Raw genomic sequence first — 20217 nt, 5'->3', positions numbered from 1 at the left:
TTGTTGCACACCTCTGGATTCTCTGGAGTTTCTCAACACCCTTTTTAAAATGTGCAGCCCAGTACTGCAATAGTAAGCCTAACTAGTGCTTAGTAGAGTGGTATCATCACCTTGTGTATTTTACATACAATGCACCTGCAAACAAAGACCACAACTAAATTCACTTTTTTTTTGCAAGTGCATCACATTCACGTTGAATCTGAGATCCAGCAGGACCCACAGAACTTTTAGTGGTACTACCACCTACCGAATCCTCTCCCATTCTGTATTTGTGCATTTATTTTTTCTTTAGGTGTAGCATCTTAGATAAAATGCCATTCAAGCAAGACAACTGTATCACCCAGTTCTCCAATTTATTAATAACCTTCTGAACTCTATTTCTTTCTTCCAAAATGTTTGCAGCCTGCCCATACTAAGTTTTACAAGTGTTAAATAACTAGACCCAGAACAAAACCATATAGAACCCCAAATGAAGCCTCCTGTTATTCCAACATTGAAATAACAGTAGGTATTCACTTAACAGTAATTCTTCTTAGCCCACTGAATTCTTCAGTTCTTACATTTCTTCAGGAGAATGTCATCCTGTGATAAGATCAAAAGCCTTACTAAAATCCAAGAATACCATGTCTACACATTCTCTTCATCCACCAAAGCAGTTAACTTGTCAATGAAGGCTATCAAGTTGGTTTTGCATGATTTGTTCTTAATAAATCCATGTTGGCTGCTGGTGGGAACAATTATAGAGCAAATGCTATTAAAACTCAGTATTCCCTTCTTATAATATCTGTGGTAGTTGCAACATATTCGTATATACTGAACACAATTGTAGGATAATACATGTCCACAATCACTCTATAATCTAGCAATATGCAAGGTGACACCCTGGCTATGCTCAGGTCGACAGCAAAATTCCATCAACTTCAATTGGGTCAGGATTCCCCTCTTCCTGTGATCTTAATGGTGCTTACTGTCCATACTTCAGGAGTCCCAAAACTTGAAGTTTGGTCACAAATGTGCTTTACCAGCAGTGCACATTTGGAGACTAGCAGAAGACTCTTGGACTGCCAAGAAATGAACTTATGCATGTAGGCTTACACTATATATTTTTGAACAGAAAGACGCGTTTTAGGAAAAAATCTACGGTAATGGAAGTAAAAAGGAAGCATTTTTGTAGGACTGTTTGTTGAGAGAAGATGGTTTAGAACTGTGACTATCTTCATGCAACCAGGTGTTTACCAGATAGGGTCATACTGGAAAAGACCGACTCAGCATTAGCCTATTATTTATGAAAAAAGAACGATGCTGAAAGTTTTGAGACTTTTTTGGCAGCTTAGAGTTCTAACTCTAGATAAGGTAGCCAAGATGGACATAAAAAAAATGCAGCAGATCAGGAAAAAAGGCATAGAAACAACAAGTACAAATAAAAGGAAAGGATATCCACACTAGTTAACTTAATCTGAATTTGATACTACCGAATAATGAGAACTAATGTCACAGACTAGAACCTATTAACAAGTAAATAGCTAAACTACAATGCATAGTGGAGCAGGGCGGGGTGCTGTATACTAAATATATTGGCAACCAAACTAAAATGAGCTGAATTAATTAATTAGGTATATTTTTTAAGTGATGTTGAGAGCTAAAGGATTAAGAAATTATAAAATGTTTAACAATGTCAGTGTTGTAATAGGTAATTAAGTATATTGGAAAATCCTTGCAAAGCTATGTGCGGGCCGGGGGCGAGCCAGGCCCGTCTTTGCGCACGCGGGCTGTGGCCAGCAGCCCGGGCACGCAGGGTTGGAGAAAACCACGTGGCGGCAAGGCACGCGCGGGCTAGAATTAGTCACAGAGGCGTAATGGTTGATTGAAAGATTATTTACTTACACCCAAGATGGTCGCAGTGTAGGCTGGACAGTCTCCAGGTGCAGCTCCGCTTAAATCCTCATTGGAGGACTACGACAAATTCGGTTCTTTGGCCCCGGAGTTGTTTAGGCACCGCGGGTTCGGCAATTCTTTCCCACGGAGTTGTCGAAGCTCCGTGGGCTCTGTTCAGTTCCCAGGCCCCCGGAGTTGTTAAAGCTCCGTGGGTTCGAAAATTGGGTATATACGATAGGGATACGTCTAGGATTGCGCTCGGCAATGGGGAGAGGCCAGAGGCCGTTTAGACCTCTGTTGCCTGCTTAAGAGAGGCACGTTGGGTCTGTAAGGGTCCACATCGCTTAGAGAACTTCACACAGCGCGAAGTCTCCTCCTCCTGGCGAGTTCTGTCTCTCTCCAGTTTTCCTCTCTCTCCGACTTGGGCGGAAACTACCCAAGCCTTTTGTACGACTAGCAAGCCAATAGCTAGCCGCCACGTATGCCTCTACTCAGAATCGGCCAATAATGTGGAGCAAATCTGAATACAAATGGCGGGAACTCCTTTGCACTGTACATCTCTGAGATGCAAAAGAAATGCACCATGCAAAGAAGCTGCAAATCTGGCGGGAAATTCCCTGTTGCACCGGAGTTCACTCCCGCAGCAGAGAACTCCACCGTGCAAGGAAGCTGTAATTTTAGCGGGAACATAATTTAACGTTGCCGAAGCACACAAACGAAAACTCACAACTTTGGGTTGTGACAAGCTAGACTCCTAATATCTAGTCATTAGGAGGCTACTTTCTCATGCCACTGGTAGATGTTAAAGGCACAAGGGGATCCGGTGCACAATCCCAACAATGGCACCCCCTGCCATGCTACACATGCATAGCAGGAGGCATGACTGAGATCTGCTGCCACATACATCATATTGCCAGTGCAGGGGAAGCCCAGGAAATGAACCCAGGCTCCCTCAGCACCAGCAAATAGCTAGGAGCTCCAATCAGCTGACTAGGGCTCCCAGCCGAAGAAACACATCAAAGCCCTTGGCTCCCCTACCGACCTGTGGCTGTGATCCCTAATCAGCTGACTAATCAGTGCTTCCAGCTTCAGGTGGACACTGGAGTCCTGAAGGGCCCTGGTGTGCTCCTTAGGCTGGGAGTGTTGGCCACATGTTCAATTTAAGGCATGATGAGAACCAACCATAGAGTTATTACACGTTTTGTGTAACAACTCTGTGGCTGATTCCCTGTTTTATCTGGCCACTAACTGAACAAACGTGTGGTCACATCAATACTTAAGACACAACTAACCAGTTAATCACGTCTTAAGTGTAACATCTGCCAAAGGCCTCAGGGTCCCAAACTGCATTTTGCTGCAGTGCCTCACCTTGGTGGCCAAGGTGGTGCGACTTGTACAGGGCTCACAGCAGTGGAGTGTCCTCCCAACTCCAGCCAAGCGGACAGGGGGTGCCTCACCTTGGCAGCCATGACAATGCAGCACTCTCTCCCATGTCGGGTCCCACCTGGTGGGCCATGGAAGTGGCTCCTGCCTGGTGCTGGCTTGGCCAGGCTGCAGCCCTGTGCCCCACTGTGGGAGCAGAAATCTGGGGGTGCCAGGTGCCCCCCCCCCATATCCCCTGATATGTCACCTATGGCACCACCTATGGTCGCACACCTCCTTCCCCTCCACCCCCACACACACACCTCCTTCCACACACACTGGGGGGCTGGGGCCTGGGGGCAGCATGTTGGGAGTAAGGGGCACAGCAGGGCTTGTGGGGAGGGAGTGGGGGGCTGTGGGTGGGAGTGAGGAGCCACAGCATGGGTAGGGGAAGGGCAGGGCACCAGCATATCAGGGCTGCTCAACACCACAAAGCAACCGGAGGGACAAATTGCTTGAACATTGTAAATATATAAATAAAGTTGTGTGTTCAAACTGATATCTATACCTACCTACAGACAGACATATTGTGTAATCACATAAAAAAGTGGATTTTAGGGTTTTTAGTCTGATTATTTTTTATTTTTATCAGAGAATTTTGGATTTTCTAACAGAGAAAACCAGGATCCCTGGTAATCACCCTACTTTGAGCTGTTTACCTCCCTCAACTTGTGTTGATGGCAAGAAAGTTAAGATGAAAACACCATGAAAGGAAACCAGGCTCAACACAATTTTGAGGGTGTCCCTGGACTAAAGGAAGAGCACTATTGCCAGAGATGAATGCAGAGGATGCAGGCACATAATAATTACTACATAGTAATTTACTTTGGATTTTACTGCACAGAAACAAATGGACAAATGACCACCTCTCCCAAGCTAGGTGCCTGCAGGAGGCACTCTTATAGCACCTAGTTACTAGGTGGTAGGCGAGCGAGTTACTTTGAGCAAAGGCTACCCCCAGAGTTACAACTAAGGGAGATAACATAGAAGTCTATGTATGGTAGTAACTTTGTCATAAAGTTACTACCTATTTTTCAAGAGATAACTTTACCCTGAAATTGAATAATTTACTACTTAGTAGGGTTGTACATTATGAGTCTGCCTCAATTCTACTAGGTGGTAAAGTCAATTTAGTACACAAAAAATATGTTGCATGTCTCCACTTACAGAAAAGGAGGCAGATTTTAAGCTTGCATTTTCTCTGGAAGCTTAGTTTCTGTAAGCCATACTTCTTGTCCATTTCCAAACCTCTCTGCTTAAGAGGGAGGACACAAGATATAATGTAAATCTTTGCATATCTGAAACCTGATTCACATTCCCATGGGTTTTAGACCAGCAAGTTATTATGTGGACTGCCGTAATTCACATAATTGGGAATGGTAGAGGAATTTCACTGAAAGGTGACACAAAAAGCCAATAGCTGGTACAGACTGACTGTTAGCCTTTACTGTGATCTCCCCTCTTAGTACAATGTATTCCTGTCTGTAGAGTAGTTTTAAGTGCAAGAACAGAACTTACAGGGGTGTAGGTTGTAGCCGTGTTTGTCTAAGGACATAGGCAGACAAGGTTCCTTGGGTGAATCTGATATCTTTTATTAGACCAACCCAAATAGTTGGAGAATCATTATTAAGAATTATTAATTATTAATAATTATTAAGAACAGAACTTACTGTTTTAGTAGTAAGGCTGGAGTGCTCATAGTTGTGATGGTCTAGGAAATATTCAGGCAGCAAGGTCTTATTTGATGATATTTTTTAAATCAGACCAACTTTATAGCTGGGAGACGGCTAGACAGCTATAGATATCAGACAGGTTTTTGGGCACAAGGTATCACCAAAAAACTTTTGCTTCTTTAAGGTCCTACAGATAAAACGTACTTAAAAAATATTGTGTTTAGAAGCACCTATTTGCTATTGTTTTTCTACTTTGGGCTTAAATTCAAAATCATCTGCTAAGGATAAGGATAAAGCCTAATATCTTACACTAAGAACACTGCATTTTGAGTTCTCTAACACAATTTATTTTCCCATAGAGTCTAATCTAAAACATTACAAATAATGCATTTTCCTTCATAAATGGTTCTATTTTGCCCTGATTTAAGAACTCCTATGTAGTATTGCAGAGAAATTACAATACTATTACTATTTCAAAAATCCTATTGTGAATATACTTGAATTTTCAAACCAAAGTTTGCAACAAGCAGCTTCTGAGAACTCTAAAAGAACATTTGTTTAAAATATAAATTTGCATAAAAAGAGAAAAAATAAAATGCTGTCATGCACTAAGTACTAAAAATATAAAGAATCAATGTGTTCTCTTAATAAAGACAAAGGAAAGCCATAGTTTGATAAAGCCATCTAGACAAAAATTACAGCCACTTGATGCATATTAAGTGGTAAAAAGACTTCACTGAACAGATGTACCAGCTGTTTAAATACTCCTATTACAGTAGATATTCTGGAAAGCTTTCTATGCAAAAGCTGCTACAGCTACCAGATCCAAGTAGCAGTAAATAAGGTGCCTATTTTGGTTGCTGCACACAATTGGTACTTCTGTTTATTTCAGAAAGAAATAGTAATCTAATGCCCTGAAGACTGCTACTCATTAAAATGGTTTCTAATGATCACTGTATACACATATATACATACATACACACATATACATATACACACACACAAATTCCTACGCCAGTGACAGTCTCATTGTGACAGTTCCGATCAATCTTTAAAGAGTAAAACCTTCTACAGAAAATAGAGAGAAACCTGCAGATGAGGTCTAGCCTGCAGTTCTTGTGGAGAATGCTCCGGGAGTGCTCAGTGTGAGTGTGTTTTGCTGTAGTTTCATTAGTGGGACATCTAGATGCCCTATTCATCCCAAATAAAGATGGCAGGCTAGGCATAGGAGTGGGCCACAGAAACTGCTCCCTGTCTGGCTCCCCGTAACACTTCTCATACACTACTGAAATTGATGTGTGTACAGGATATAGGGGCTAGGTTTTAGCTGTTGCTTCTAAAAGTATGTTTATTAATGTAGGAAGAATTCTCTTATAGTTAATACACAGGACTGGAAAAAGAGGGAAACTTGGTTCTACTTCCGGTTTTCCCACAAAATCCTTGCATGTACTTAAGCTTTTATCTTCTTTTTAAGTACAGGTTACAGCCTAGCTGAAAAGATGATGAGAGGCTATATATGTTGTTTTCAAAACACTTTGACATTCTAAAATAAAAGACATACCACTACTCTTATTCAATTGTAATACAATAGTCTTGAGCAACTCCAAATGAGACTATGAAAATACTGTCCAAATACTGTTTCACCTACTTCCTATAATGCATTCATGTACTATTCAGATGCTCAAGGCCCAGATCTTTTTCTTCTTCCTAGATGAATTAAAGACAGTAAATACCATTTATATCAATTACAGATCCTCTTTCATTTTGATGGACTGGACCATCAAATGGAAAAGGAAGACAATCTATGTTTTAGCCTAATAATTTACTGGTTAGATCGCTGTCCAAAGAAGTGGGAGGCCTAAGACTCTAGCTTCTCTCCACAGCCACGTTTCCTGTTTCTTAAATGCATTAACTACCAGGCCATGATTTAGAGTGGGCTGAGAAGATTTTCCCTACTCCTGGTGAGGCTGAAGTTGGAGTACTGGGTAGTCACAAAAGGAAGCTACATTGGGCCAGAAGAAGCCTGGCTCTGAGCCCCAGTAAGATGGACACTACCATGGGAGGACAAGTAACCTGGGTTCTGACCCCTGTGCATATATTCTCAAAGCCGCTTCTGCATTTTGGATTAAATGAAGAATAGATGAAAACAGATACACAAGGTTGAGAACTTTCCTGTTTGGAAAAACCACTAAATGCCATTTGGGCACCCAGGTTTGTTGGTTGTAGCCATGTTGGTCTAAGGACATAGGCAGACAAGGTTCTTTGGGTAAATCCAATCTCTTTTATTAGACCAACTCAAATTTGAGTTGGTTTAATACAGGGGCGGGCAATTATTTTGGGTGGAGGGCCACTTACTGAGTTTTGGCAAGCCATAGAGGGCCGCGTGACAGGCAGCCAGGAGCAGATAAATATTAATTCTCTAAATTTTTTAGGGGCCCATGGGCTGGACAGAATAGCCTGGCAGGCCGCATCCAGCCCACGGGTTGCATTTTGCCCACCCTGGTCTAATAAAAGAGATCAGAGAACCTTGTCTGACTAGATCCTTAGACCAACATGGCTACAACCCTGTCTATACTAGGCCACCCAGACAGTCTGATGTTGTTCAGTTCTACATCTTTTCCCTCTAACTACTGTTTGATGGAGCAATTCTTTTAGTTGGCCTATACACAGTACTCACATAAAAAGAAGGACTTACAAGGACCTGACACATTAGCTGGAGAAAGTTAGGGCCCTGACCTGGTCCTCAAAATGAGGTTCCTCCAAGGTGGTGACATGCTGACATGTATAGATCAAAAAGTTGAAATACCAGGCGAAGAGAGAGGGGAATACAGCCCTATTAAAGGAAATTCCCAATTTTTGGGATTTTAAATTCTGATACAAATGAAGAGCAAGAAATAAAGCTTTACAAACTCACTCTTTTCTTTAAATACAGGCCATTTTGCCAATGCTTTTGCAAAAACTATCTAGAAATGGGAGGCAAAGACTATTTAACTGTTATACTGCCATAAGTTATTATACTGCATTAATCAGTACAGGTTAATAATGAAGATATAATCAATCAGTCAATCAATTAAATCAGAGACCCAAAGAGAAAGTGCGTTTCCACTTCTATCTTGTGTAAACGCAGCCAGTAAGGTATAAACGTCCTGTGAATTTTAGTTTACATACGATTTCTGGCCCTGAACAGTTTATCTGTTGTTGGTGCTGCTAAACAGGAGCTGAGTTCCATTGAGAGACATCTTTGTTTCAGTGATGGCTGGAGTGATTCTTACTTAACCTTTACCTAGAGTCAAACTGTAAAGAGTCCACTGGAGAGTAATAAAATGATTACAGCTTTAGGAAACATGACTCAAAGAGAGGTTGAGGGAACTGGAATTATTTAATCTGGACAAAATAAAAGTAAGGGGTGGGGGGGATTTGATAACCATCTTCAAATACCTGAACAGTGGTTCTGAAAAGGATGGTAATTGTTCTCTGTGGCCACAGGCAGGACAAGAAGTAACAGTCTTAAATTGTAAAAAATGAGAATTGGGTTGGCTTTGAGGAAGAAACTGAGAGTGTTTAAGTACTGGAGCAGATCAGAAAGGCTGTGGAATATCCATCCTTGGATTTTTCTTTTTTTTAGAACAGATTAGACAAATGTTAGCTGAGATGTTTTGGGCAGGAATGATCATGCCTTGAACAGGAGGTTAGACTAAATATTTCCTGATGTCTCTTCCACCCTGTTTTTCTTTATTCTATATGTAACAGAAAGGTATGTAGTTGTTTCTGAAGGCCTTTTAGATCCTCATTTAGACAATATTTTTAGAATACTGCAACTCCAACCAGTAGAAGCAACTGAATAAGCAGTTCAGGGAATACTGACAACTTTCTACAGTTTTGACTGAACTTCGCCTTGTTCAGATTTGCTTCCATCCCTTTCTCTTTCAGTGTCTCTTCACCTTGGCTTCACTTACCACCTATATATTTTAGACCCTTTTGTTCTCTCATGCTCTTTCCTTTCAATAGTATCCCTCTTTTTGCTTTTCTTTTTCATTTAGTTTATCCTTTCTATTTAAATTAGGATGCTTGCTGACATTACACCAACAGCTGTTCTGGCTACAACTTCTTTATCCTACCCCGGTACCTGTCTTGTCTATTTAGACTGTAAACAACTGGGGTAAGGAACTACCTATTACTCTATAACATGCTTGGCACAATGAGACACCATTTTTGGTTAACTGTCAGGCTCTTTCATACTAAACACGATTAACTAGAGAGTTAGGGGTGGAACAACAATATGAATTAGGGATAATACTGTATGATTAGAATAATAGGATGAAACTGAACATGAAATTTTAGGTTAAATATGAAGAAGAAACACTTATTGATGATCTACAGGAGGTGTCAAATAGTCTTCTAAAGGGAATGATTCATGTGAAATTAGACTGGACAAAGAACTGGAGAACACTATAAGCAAAATTATGAGCAAGATGACCTTACAGGCTTTCCCTTTGTTAATTTCTGTAAAGCTAGACACGTTTTTAAAATCGTACCATTCTTAAATCAAACCAATATATCAATATATTTGATATAACTCACAAATCTTTCAAATATGCTCTAACCCACTTGAGTGTTGAAACAGTATCAAAACCAGAATTAACGTCATAACCTTCCAGAAAACAACATTTTAAAATTATCTTGTTTAATTTTTGTCACTGTAAAAAGGTTTGCTGAAAACAGGAAATGCAGTTTTTAGAAGGAATAATTTAATAGATAGTTGACTAAAATGCTGTAATGAAAATGTAGACAGAAAATGCTTATCTCCCATTTTTATTTTACTCCTTTTCTTCTTACTTATGTATGTTAACAAAAAACCCTCAAATGATTTAGACAAAAGCTTTTAGCTCAACACATAATTGCAACAAAATTACAATAATTGTACCAATTAAAATAATCCTGAATGAACAGTTTGTCATCTTAATGTTCCAATGGTTTATAGAAGGATCTACTTAATTAGCTGAAATTGCTTTCCAATGTTAGTATCAAATGTCATTTGTTAAAAGTTGAACGATTTAGAAAATAATTTAACAAAGCAATTTTACAAAACACCAAGAACCAACATTTTCTTTTTCAGCTGAATAAAGCAAGCAGATGTGGCATCAAATTGCTATAAAAATAAATGAGGCTTTTTATGGGGAAAAATAAATTTTACTACTAGTGCTACAGAATACGATTTTCTCATTGTTTTATTAAATCAGATTTCTTTAATAAAATAACACATAACATTTATATCCTGATGCTATTATTAGCACACTGTAAATACAAATTCATGGGGTAGATATATATATATATATATATATATATATATATATATATATATATATTCAACTCTTTTTTTCCCCAACCTGCTTAAGGTATTTCCCTGATTCAATTCAGGTTACTCCAACAGATGTAAAATTCATCTACATCACACAGACAGAAGCACCAATGAAGCTGCCCGATTTTCTTGCACGCATATAGGCCCTATCCAAAATCTACAGAAGCCACTGTCACGGTATTTAGTAGCAAATCTCTCTTAACCAGCTTCACCAAGCAGGAGAGAAAAGGGGAAACTTTTGACTTTTTAAACCTATCTTATACAAATATTTAAAAAAAAGGTGAAAGTGCCAAAAAAAAGGGTGTGGCTCTCCCAAGGGCCGAGTTAGTATGAGAAAGATGATATGTGAGGCAGCAAGACTATGCTCAGAAAGATTGATTCTCCTTGATAACTATGGATAAGCCTTCCACTGAAAAACCAAATGAGTCATAACATAGAAAAATACAAAATACGCACACAGGACTATAATATACTATTGCCTTAAAGCAGTCAGAAAATAATACACTAACTCAAACATCTGGAAAGGTAAAGAGAACAGCTGGACTAAACTTAAGAAATCAAGAACTATATCAGTGCTTTCACATGAGAATGTATCATGCCAAACAACCTGTCAGAGAATGTGTTTTTAACTTGAAAATTATCTTTTTCTGAAATAATGCAATATATTATCTAGTCTGTACACTGTATTTTCTTGCACACACACACACACACACACACACACAAACACACACACACACTCCTCTTTTCCCTCAAAACCAGAAAATTAAGGTGAGCAATATATGCAGGGCAAAGGGATCCCCAGGGATCTGGAACTTTCGTGGGGGGAAGGGAAGCAGAGCAATGGCAGTATTAATTACCATGGCTCTGGGAGACGTAGCAATTATTAACGCTGCCACTGCTCTTCCCAGACCCACTGTAGAATGGGCTGGCGCTTGGGGCTGGTCTATAGTTTGACCCAACGTGAAGGGTGCAGCCTGGCAAATGGCCCTAGACTTGGTGTACCAAATTTGATCCTGCATGCTAGCCCTAGGGCCACAAGCCAGAGTACTCCAGTGCATCAGATCCAGGACCACAGGCTGACACAGGGGCCACATGCAAAGCTGGACCTAGAGGTGTGGCCCCAGAGCCAGCAGGTGGCTCTGGGCCCAGGGGGCTGGGTCTGACTTGGCACATGGTTCTGGAGCCAGTGTGTCAGGTCAGACCCAGCATACTGGGTTAGTCTGTGGGCCTCCATCCAGTATGTGGGGCTGGCAGCACATTTGGGAGCAGGACCAGGTCCCTAGCTGCTGCCACTCACTTACATCAATCAAATAACTTTTTTTTTTTTTTAAACATCGAACTCTCCTTAAAAAAAAATCAAGGTGTGTATTATAACTGGGGATGTGCTATACGTAAGAAAATACAATATATGGGAGGATCCTCTTCCTCAAACATTGGTGGTAGTCAGAGCTGATATCTAACAAGCATTGCAAAGAAATACTTCCTCAAAATGACTTAAGAGCTTAGACTCTTAGAAACTGTACGCAGAAATAATTCACAACCAAAGACAAATAACCATACTATTTTAATGGATTTATCTGCTCTCCCCAGGTATATTTTAATTGTTCTTGACTTTGTTTCAGATGCTGGATTCAGGCAAAATAAAGAACGACAGGTTCCCTATATATTTTGGAGCTTTGATTACCCCATGGCTTTGTGGAAAGAACAACTATTTTGTAATCCTGAAAAATGTAATAAGTTTTGTGCATCTTGAAAGCAAACATTTAAAAAATGTATGTTTCCACTGCTGTAACTAGGAAGCATCTCTTTATGGAAAGAACACACATGGAGGTGTTCCTATTTTAATAGATAGACACAACAGCTTTTAGTATCATCTGTAGATCCCACATGAGGAAGAACAGATGCATCTTAAATCTGACATGCTACAGTAGTATTAAGTAATATACTTGGAATATATATGATCTTGTATTCATGACTGAAATGTGAGGTGTGATTCTAGACTGTTAAACTCAAATGAGTCAGGCTGCCTGGTTTCCTGCAATAGTTTTTTTTTTTTCAGTTGTATGAGTTCATTCAAAAATCAAGCAGATGCAGAACCTGGTAGGCCTACATAAGACTAGGACAGTCTTCATTATCTTGGAAGAATATTCCAGTTTATCAAAGGTTTGTCACTTGACTTTCACTCTTAGCTCCTTCCTAGGGCAAAGCCCACCTCATTGGGCCACACAGCCTGGATTCCTTTTGCTTGCTCTCCTTCTGGCTCAATGAATCTTACACTCTTGACTGTCCAGTAATTCAGCCCCAAGAGAACAACAAAGGATGTTTTCAACCTACCTAGCCCATGGCCTGGTCATCAACGTACGCTCTTCCTAAATAGAAAATGTGGGTTCATAGATTCATAGATGTTAGGGTCGGAAGGGACCTCAATAGATCATCAAGTCCGACCCCCTGCATAAGCAGGAAAGAGTGCTGGGTCTAAATGACCCCAGCTAGATACTTGTCTAACCTCCTCTTGAAGACCCCCAGGGTAGGGGAGAGCACCACCTCCCTTGGGAGCCCGTTCCAGACCTTGGCCACTCGAACTGTGAAGAAGTTCTTCCTAATGTCCAGTCTAAATCTGCTCTCTGCTAGCTTGTGGCCATTGTTTCTTGTAACCCCCGGGGGCGCCTTGGTGAATAAATCCTCACCAATTCCCTTCTGTGCCCCCATGATGAACTTATAGGCAGCCACAAGGTCACCTCTCAACCTTCTCTTGCGGAGGCTGAAAAGGTCCAGTTTCTCTAGTCTCTCCTCGTAGGGCTTGGTCTGCAGGCCCTTGACCGTACAAGTTGCCCTTCTCTGGACCCTCTCCAGGTTATCCGCATCCTTCTTGAAGTGTGGCGCCCAGAATTGCAAGCAGTACTCCAACTGCGGTCTGACCAACGCCCTATAGAGGGGAAGTATCACCTCCCTGGACCTATTTGTCATGCATCTGCTGATGCACGATAAAGTGCCATTGGCTTTTCTGATGGCTTCGTCACACTGCCGGCTCATGTTCAACTTGGAGTCCACTAGGACTCCAAGATCCCTTTCCACCTCTGTGCCACCCAGCAGGTCATTCCCTAGGCTGTAGGTGTGCTGGACATTTTTCCTCCCTAGGTGCAGCACTTTGCATTTCTCCTTGTTGAACTGCATCCTGTTGTTTTCTGCCCACTTGTCCAGCCTATCCAGGTCTGCCTGCAGCTGTTCCCTGCCCTCCGGCGTGTCCACTTCTCCCCATAGCTTTGTGTCATCTGCAAACTTGGACAGAGTACATTTCACTCCCACGTCCAAGTCGCTGATGAAGACATTAAAGAGTATCGGTCCAAGGACCGAACCCTGCGGGACTCCACTGCCCACACCCTTCCAGGTCGAGACCGACCCATCTACCACGACTCTTTGGGTGCGACCCTCTAGCCAATTCGCCACCCACCGGACTGCGCAGTCATCCACATCACAGCCTCTTAATTTGTTCACCAGTATGGGGTGGGATACCGTATCGAAGGCCTTCCTGAAGTCCAGGTATACAACATCCACCCCTCCTCCTGTGTCCAGGCGTTTCGTAACCTGGTCATAGAAAGAGACTAGGTTGGTCAGGCACGATCTGCCCGCCACAAACCCATGCTGGTTTCCCCTCAGCACAATTTGTCCTGCCGGGCTCTCACAAATGTGAGCCTTGATAATTTTTTCAAAGACTTTACCAAGGATGGAGGTGAGACTGACCGGCCTATAGTTGCCCGGGTCCTCCTTCCTCCCCTTTTTGAAAATGGGGACCACGTTAGCCCTTTTCCAGTCCTCCGGGACTTGGCCTGTGCGCCACGAGCATTCGAATATTCCCGCCAGTGGCTCTGCAATGAACCCTCTGAGGGTGAGAATGGCCTAGAATCCAGATCTTTCCAGTTTATCCTGGTGTCTTAACTGCTAGACTACTGGACAAAGGGTGAATCAAATCAGGAAACAGTATCTGCAGCATCCAGAACCACTTGCAGGGAAGTGACTCCTGACTGAGTGATGAGGTCAAGATTTATGTTATAAAAAGTATCTACCAGGGATCCTGGCTTTCTCTGTTTAAAAACTGCAAAATCTAAACCCAAAAAGCTGTGTTTTTCCATGATTAAAATGAAACACCACACAGACACACATCAGTTGAACATAATGTTTTACTGCTGTAGTAACAATTTTAAAGCAACTTGGAAGCCTACTGCTGCATATGAAAATTGTGAAGCTTGGGCAGTGTCTCTTGCACACAAATGAAGGACAGTTGCTGGGGCAAAACTGGATTGTGGTAACCAGACTGCCACAAGAAAATCAAACTCCACTAATGGCTTGCAACCCACTAGGCATAAGAGAGACTGGAGTGCTTGCAGTACCCATATTATGGCAGACCCATGCCATAATATAATAGTCATAACAACAGTCCTCAGCCTCCTACCACACCTGAGAAGTGATGGTTAAAAGTATTGGCAGAGACCTAACAGCCTCATTGCATAAATGTAACCAGACTCAGAGCAAGCCAGAAAGTCAATGGCTTTGTAGGAGAAACCTACAAACTAGATCTACATTTCATCTGAGTTGTGTCACTAAAGAACTAAAGTATCCACTTCAAAGCAAAGCCTGTAAGAGACAAAAGCCAAGGTGCACTGAAAACATGACTGTAAATACATCCTGGCTAACACGTTCCCCTTTTGATTAAGACCTATTTCCCAAAGCAAACATCCAATATCTGTCTAATGCTTTATGCACAAGTCAGTCTGCTAACTTCATTTAACCCAAAACTAACTCACCCTTATTGTCTGATCCTCACCTCTCATTTGCAGAATAGCTGGTCAGTCTCTAAATGTTTATTATGGATTACCTCCATTTACATTTTGGCCTAATAAACCTGATTTGGCCTAAGAAAAGTATCCCATACAATCAAGATATCTCTCTCAAAACAGGTATTCAATGTCTGTCAAATATCTGTCAGAAACCATTTAACGCAACTCCATTGTTAGCTACCGAAATATAGTGATGTGTAATCAATTTCCTAGAGGTATCTTATTCAATCAATACCCATCCCATTTAATTCCAAAACTGATCAAAAGCTTGCAAACTTCACAAACAGCATACAATTGTAATATGTTAATTCCACCCTTGCCTACTTTGTTCGGACTTTGATTAACTATCAAGAAGGAATGCTTTGAAGCTATACAATGAAAACAGCATAAAAGGCAAGACAGAACTGCCAGCAAGGTGGGTGCAGTCCAGGAAAGACCCAAGAAGCCATCCTGTACCACCCAGCCAGAAGTGAAGGATCCACGCTGTGAGGCTGTACAAGAACTGCTTCCTGCCTGTTTGAGGACAGAGTCTCCTGCAGCTAACACAAGGACTGTGTGGTAATATAGCTCATTTTATATTAGGAAAGAGTCTTCTTCTGTCATTTAGTTTTGTAACTTGTCAGTAATTATTAAAACAAGTCTTTCTGCTATTCATCAACTGACTGCTGTGCCAATTCATAAAGCACTAGGTTTGAAATACATTTCTAAGTGCAACATCTACCAGTGCCTCAATCATTATAATAAATTCTAAATATCTATATATTTTGGCATTTGATTTTTATCATAGAAAATCAGAACTCCCCCTGCCCCCTTCACTAACCAGCACACAGGTCCAGCTGCAGCTGTGCCCCCCCACACTTTTGTGGCACTGAGCAGCCGTTATGTCCATGCCATTGCTCCACACTCCCAGGCCACAGTCCGCCTGGGCCCTTTCAGAGCCCTTCACTTGCAGACCATAGCCCCTTAGACTCTACCAGTGTCCCTAAATCCCCATCCACAGCATCCCAGCCCTGCTGGTGCCCCTCGCTCATAACTCACAGCTCCCTATCCACCCTGCCAGAGGGGGCCCCCCAGCTGCTGAGGCTACAGGACCAGGGTCAGGGCCTGCAGCCCCCTCACCTCCTCTGCCAGCAGCAACCAAAGCCTGGCTGCCACCCATGAGAGGTCACAGCTGCTGCGGCTGGAGCACAGGCAGCACAGCCAAAGCGAAGCCTATGGAATTGGGGGGGAGGGGTGGGCTAGGATGCAGGCTGAGGGCTCCCCACCCTGCTGCTCTCCCTGGGGCCTCCATGACCCAGAATGAGAGGGCACAGTGGGTTGGCCAGGCTTGGTGCAGCCACCAGGAGCCCCGCATCAGCCATGTTACCTGGCAGCAGTGTGGGGTAGTAGCACAGATTTGTGTCCCCTGCTGCTGCCGGGTGGGCAGGGGCACTTTACCATGGCGGAGCAGCTGGTGCAGGACTCCCAGAGGGGAGGGTGGGGAGCTCTGAGCCTGCAGCAGGCAGCGCACATCCTCCCCCACCCCACACACAGATGTGGAGGGCACACGTGCCCCCCAACCCCTCTGGGAGTGCGCATTATAGCAGGGAGCCAGCCCCTCTCCTCTCCCCCCTAGATGAGCTGCCCATGGCTGTCCTGCTCCCTGGCCGGGCCCCTTGGCCACACATTCCTACCCTAGCCCTGGGCCCTATCCACTACCCCAGCTGGGCAGCAGCCCTAGCCCCAGCCTTGCCCCACTTCCTCCTGCTCTCCCACCCTCACTGTGTGGGCCTCACTCTGCACCCCTCCCATAGACTTACCTGTGGGAGCTGCTCTCCATGTTGCCTGGCTGCCACATGCATGTGTGCATGTGGTGCCCCCTGCCTGATTGCTCTACTCTCTCTCCCCCCAGTCCCAAGCAGCCCTTTGCAGGCTAGAACTACGCCGGCCTACAAAGGGAAACCCACCATTTGCTGCATTTTTCTCCTTAACAGGCAAAAATCCATGTTTTTCCAAAGCAGACAGAAAACCCAGATTTCCTGCTAATTACTTTCTTTTTGAGACCTCATCTACTTTACAAAGGATTAATTCTCCAGGGGTCATTACAAATTCAGTTAGCTCCAGAGCAATATACATACTACATCATTATTGCAAATAAGCAGTTACACAAACAAGTTTGAATTCCTATTAAAAGAGTGATTTAATGGTTTTGAAAGCTTTTCAAAGAACACTCCTGGCAGGCAAGCAAAGGGCCAATAGATAATCTTAGAACATGTCTGAACAGCCCTTAATATTTGCAAGAGGCACAACACAAGTATTTTGGACTGGGGGAGAGGTGTGCACTCAAATTTGAATGAGAATTAACCCAGCCATAAGGAAATCCTTCTTTACCCCATTCACAGGCTATTACCTCAGTATCTCACCAGAAAGACTCCATGGGACTCTGCAGCATGCAGCACTGATGATACACCAAACAACAGGTTCTTCAGAAATATAGGTCACTACAAACTAGGTAAAGATTTGTATCTTTAAAGCAATTCCAAACATGTAATACCTTCTTTTCTCTGAACTCTTTTAAAGAAAGCAAAGCTAAACTTTTAGAATTATTCTAGGATTTTTAAGGAGTAAGTCGGGTTACTCTGCATGAGGCACCCTGAAAAATATCCCATTACACAGATGACTTCACTGGAATATACTCTATTTATTCATATACCACATGCGCCTCTCCCCTTCCTCTCTCCCTCCTTCCCCCCACCAAATCAGGCCTGCAAAATTGGGGTGCATGTCTTAAACAAGAAAGATAATCTTTCTTCACTGGAATAGAAGAAGGATGGAATAGAGCAAGTAGACACTGTGATTTGTGGCTGTCAAGATGGCCACCAATACTCCCTGGGGCTGCAAAGAGCCGGGGGAAGAGTCCAGTACAGTACCACTGGCAAGGTAGTAGCTCTTGGCTGAAGAGCCACTGAGCTGGCTGAGGGTGAATGAGCTGCTGCATGCAGTTTGTAGTTTCTTGATGAAGCTTGTGATGTGGAAACAACACTTATATACGAAACATAAATGAAGAACTATTTAAAACAAAGAAATAACACCGTTTTACTGCTGACCTGGCAAGGGTCTGCGGCCTAACCTTGTTGCCATTCTGCTCCAACTGCAAGTTCCTCCTGCTTCACCTGGCCTGTCCACTGGACTGTCACACCTCCTGGGCACTCTCTTTGAAGGAGGACTTACTCTAGGTCACACACAGGATGGACCCGCCATCATAGAGGACATTCCGGTTTTCTGCTACTCTGTCCTCTACTGATACGAAACCGGATGCCTTTATGTCCTCTATTTTTCGTAAGACATAATGGCATTGGGTTTTGTAGCAATAGAGGAAAAAGGACAATCAGACTGTCCTCTATGATGACACCCTAGTCACACAGTCAATCATGACTCTGGAAAAAGCTTTTTTTCCTATACTCTGCCTTCCAAAAAGAAAATGTATATTGTATTTCGGGGTGTGGGGACAATACAGTATGCCCCACAGGGAGTTTAAAACGGCTCAAAGTGCTTTGTGTATAAACGTGTGTGTGTTGTACAGGTTTTTTTTGTTTGTTTTTTTGGGGTTTTTTTACAGTTTTTAAAAAATTGATTTGTGCAAAACTACCTCCATAGGCAGAAAGGAATTATTTGTTGCTGGCAAAAGCAAAGTTTGTTTTGAAGTCAGATGTTTTCAAAGGAGAGACAGTTTACCAGACACTTATACAGCAAACAAACTTGTGAGTGACTAGGGCATTTTCCTAGACTGACTGATAGACTTCAACCATGATCTGAAACAAGAATGATGCAAGACCCTGCTCTTTGTTCTACAGTCAGCATACAGATAATGATATTAAGCGAGGTAAAAATAGTTTTTCTACACCTTTATACCAGAGCCAGGTAATTCAGCCATGTGACCAGGGAATCATTCAAAACTGTAAGGGCCACAAGTCATGTTGTTCAGAGGATTATGAGATATAGATAGCACCTCAGTCGCGAGTATCAACGACTTAGCAAAAAACTAACACCTCTGGATGAATGACATGCTCGACAGAGCCTGGAAAAATGCGAAACAAAATGCTAACATTAACTGTTCTCATAGAGAAGGTTTTGTACTACTGACAGATACAAATCAGGGACCAGATGGCATGAACAGAGGATAATGTCTGCTGACCCAGCCAAAAGAGAGAAAGAATGCATCCAATATACTTCTTATGACAGCAACATGGTCTATTACGGGACACCAACTGATGAAACTATACTTCAGAAGCAGCTCACATGTACCACCGCAGACGATACTGACATAAGTACCCGCGTTATCCAGTAACATGCAAAAAGTTTTAAACACTTTGCCAATTTATGGCAGAGCACTTCTGTGAAGACTTCAGCTGTTTGGGTTTTTTTAATCAAAGAGAAGATTTTGTTGACAAAAAACTGGAAGCTGTTCTCAAACAAAAATAAACAGATGTCATGAGGCCATACATTCTTCTGAATTATCTTTCATATTATACTATCCATTGTTTATTGCTGTATTTACTGCACTTGTGGTTGTTTGCACAGTTTCAAGTACATGTTCCAAAATTAAAGCTGAGGGGTGGGAGGTGGGGGGGGGGTGGAATTTTTGCAATGAAGTGCCATGCTACCAGTTTCTGTATTCTGTTTTGTTTTTAGGTTCTTTCCATTGATTAGTATAATCCACTAATTAACTGGATAAGCCTGTTGGGGAGACACCTATTCAAATAACTGGAATCTAATAAAGTATCTATACATGACGTTACCTGGCATTTCCTATTCTAAGCGACTATTTCCAGGTGCTTATAATTTAGCCCAATGTTAGCCCTCTGGGATGAAATTTTCCATGTAAGGTATTTGCTTCAGACTGATATTTTCTCTCAATGTTAAAAAAAAACAGTTCACCCATTTATGAGAATAAGATTATGTACTAAAACCCTGTTTCCCCCCCAAGTTAAGAAAATATTTTAAAAACTGTATAGTTGAAAAGACTCTCAAAGCCTCCATACTTTGGAGGAAGCAGTTTAAAGGCAGAGGCTTC

The 20217-nt window shown here is 42.3% G+C and overlaps 1 protein-coding gene across 2 annotated transcripts in view; it reads right to left on the bottom strand.

Annotated features, from left to right (window-relative positions):
- Window positions 1–20217, bottom strand: part of KIDINS220 (kinase D interacting substrate 220) — a 128214-nt gene that overhangs the window by 42219 nt on the left and 65778 nt on the right. The gene's annotated exons all lie outside the window — the stretch shown is intronic.

This window comes from Alligator mississippiensis, chromosome 1, assembly GCF_030867095.1.
Source record: "Alligator mississippiensis isolate rAllMis1 chromosome 1, rAllMis1, whole genome shotgun sequence".
In the NCBI taxonomy this organism is placed as follows: Eukaryota; Metazoa; Chordata; order Crocodylia; family Alligatoridae; genus Alligator; species Alligator mississippiensis.
The sequence above is the reverse complement of the archived record's forward strand: the minus strand, read 5'-3'. Positions and strand labels throughout refer to the sequence as shown.